Source organism: Helianthus annuus, chromosome 6 (assembly GCF_002127325.2).
Source record: "Helianthus annuus cultivar XRQ/B chromosome 6, HanXRQr2.0-SUNRISE, whole genome shotgun sequence".
Taxonomy (NCBI): Eukaryota; Viridiplantae; Streptophyta; class Magnoliopsida; order Asterales; family Asteraceae; genus Helianthus; species Helianthus annuus.
Window position 1 is genome coordinate 96,936,634 of NC_035438.2, and position 2,379 is coordinate 96,939,012.

Here is a 2,379-nt window from a genome sequence, read left to right on the forward strand (position 1 = left end):
ATCATTTTACGCGATTTTACCACAAACGACGAATGAACGCATCACACAACGATTTCCGCAGTCATTCTACGTATCTCGACCTTAAAATATTATCCTGCAACATTTTACAATGCTTGGGTTTGAAAACGGATCTCGTAGATGCGACCGGGTCGCTAAAAAAGCAAAAGAAACGGGCCTTTGGGCCCGAACCCTCAAGCCCATTTAACACAAAATTGACCTAGGTATAAAAGGGTAGTAAACCCTATCTTCCCCATTTGTATCAGCCGCTCATAATCATCATGTTCCCTCCCATTGTGTCCTCTGCATCTTATCTCTACACACCCACATACAAGAACCATGTTTTCTTTTCAAATACACACACATGAAACAACATCATCTCCCAAAACTTCCCCTCCATCTCTCGGTTATACGTACAGGCAACAAGCACACACATAAAAATCAAGAAGAAACTTTGTCTTCCACACCCCCTTGCCTCTATTGTGATCGGCCGACCATGTTTCCCCGGCCGTTCGATCTCTGGCAAACACCACACACACCGACACCCCTCCTTTCTTACACCCCCTCCTCCCTTTGACTGACGAACGGCCACCACCACCGCCGTCCGGTGGTGGAGTGAAGACAAGACGGAGAGAGTAAGAAGATGGCACGATGACGCAGCAAGAGAGAGAAAGACGAGGAGGAGGTGGTCCGATGAGGACTTTTGACCGCGACAGCGCCGTGAGCGACGGCCGCTGGCGGCGGAGCCGCGACGGCAGTGGGTGCGACAGCGGTGGCGGCGGCCTGTGAATGTTCTCTGACAGATTTACCGAACAGGTTCAGGCAAAAACTCAACATGTTTACTCTTTTCAGTTTTCAGTTCGGGTTTTAGATTCATCTCGGTTCAGGGCTCTGGTCTTATTTTGTTTTGGTTCGAGTCCCAGTTGACTACAGTCAACCCTGGTTAACATCAGGTTCAGTTGTCTCTGTTCAGGTATGGGTTTTAAGTTTATTCGGTTCAGTCTCTGGTCAGTTTCAATTTAGTCGGTTTTGTTTGATTCGTTGCAGGCTTGGTACGATGGTGGACTGCGGAAGGCGTCGGAATTTCCGACGGCAGTGGTGGTGACTCTGGCTCGAGTGGTGATTCAGTTCAGTTTAGGTCACGGCTCAAGTGCGGGTCTTAGTGCAACTCGGTTCAACCCGGTTCGACTCGGTCAACATTAGTCAACTGATCAAACTCAGTCAACACACGACTCGGTATAATAACGCGTATATTAATTATATTTTTTCGTATTTATTTATTGTTTTAATCGCGGAACCGAACTTTATATAATTTGTAAACATAATGGAAATATATATAAATACTCATTGTTTCGTTGATTGTTGAATTTTGGAAAAAACATCGACAACTTGCATTGTCGGGATCGTTCCAAAAATAGAGGAAACTCTACCGATTTTCGTTATATATATATATATATATATATATATATACACACACACTTTATAGTCAAACCACTAATGAAAACGTATCGGATTCAAATAATTTTTATAACAATAAATATAAATGTATATTTATCTTTGACAACACTTCTATAATACTCTTGATGGATTTAGTTTGGAAATTTTACATAAACTATGTAAAAAATATATATATACACGTATATATCAACAAGATATACTCTAAATTCCAATTCAAATCCCCCGTCATAAATCTGATTACTCATACACCATCGTGTGCCCATATAGGGTGACCTCGGTGTTCCATCCTCCTAATATCATACACTCGTCAACACTTGGATAATCGGAAGACTTAGCAATTTTGTGAGTATACTTGAACCCCATTTTCGTTTACCACTTTTGGAGTGTAACATGTTTATCTATGAAAGTTACATTTAAACTTTATTCGTAAATGCACAAACATTCCTTATACATGCTTGCATACTTGATTACTTGATACATTAAACTTGGGGTTATACGTTTTGTGTTAGACTTATCATTAACTTCGTACGATCCTATCCTTGACATATATAGCGTTATAGGATTAACGCACCACCCGTATTCTCGAGGTTATGTCATGAGCTTATTGCGTTTCATCATTGGGTTGATTAGTCAAACACATGCCGATTTTATTGTTTATCTTTGATCAATAGCTTGCCATGTGGAATTGTTTAAACTCATTCTTTTTATGGTATGTATGTATGCAAACTTGTATACTTGCCTTTGCTTTTGCATTGAACTTTATTTTAAACATGTCACAGGTTGAGGATGACGATGCTTTGAAATTAAAGTAGTGATGATGCATAGATACACACTTAGATGTCTTAACTTCTAATATGTTGTATCAATTTTGTATTTGTTCGTTGTATTTTTTTTTGGTATTGAACATGTTGTATTTTCAAGTTC

The 2,379-nt window shown here is 39.9% G+C and overlaps 1 long non-coding RNA gene across 1 annotated transcript; it reads left to right on the forward strand.

Annotated features, from left to right (window-relative positions):
* The first annotated feature begins 266 nt into the window (after positions 1-266).
* Positions 267-1,771, forward strand: LOC118479865. The gene is made up of 3 exons (XR_004861103.1): positions 267-970; positions 1,045-1,233; positions 1,723-1,771. It is a non-coding gene; the product is annotated as an uncharacterized LOC118479865 (long non-coding RNA).
* Positions 1,772-2,379: the final 608 nt, after the last annotated feature.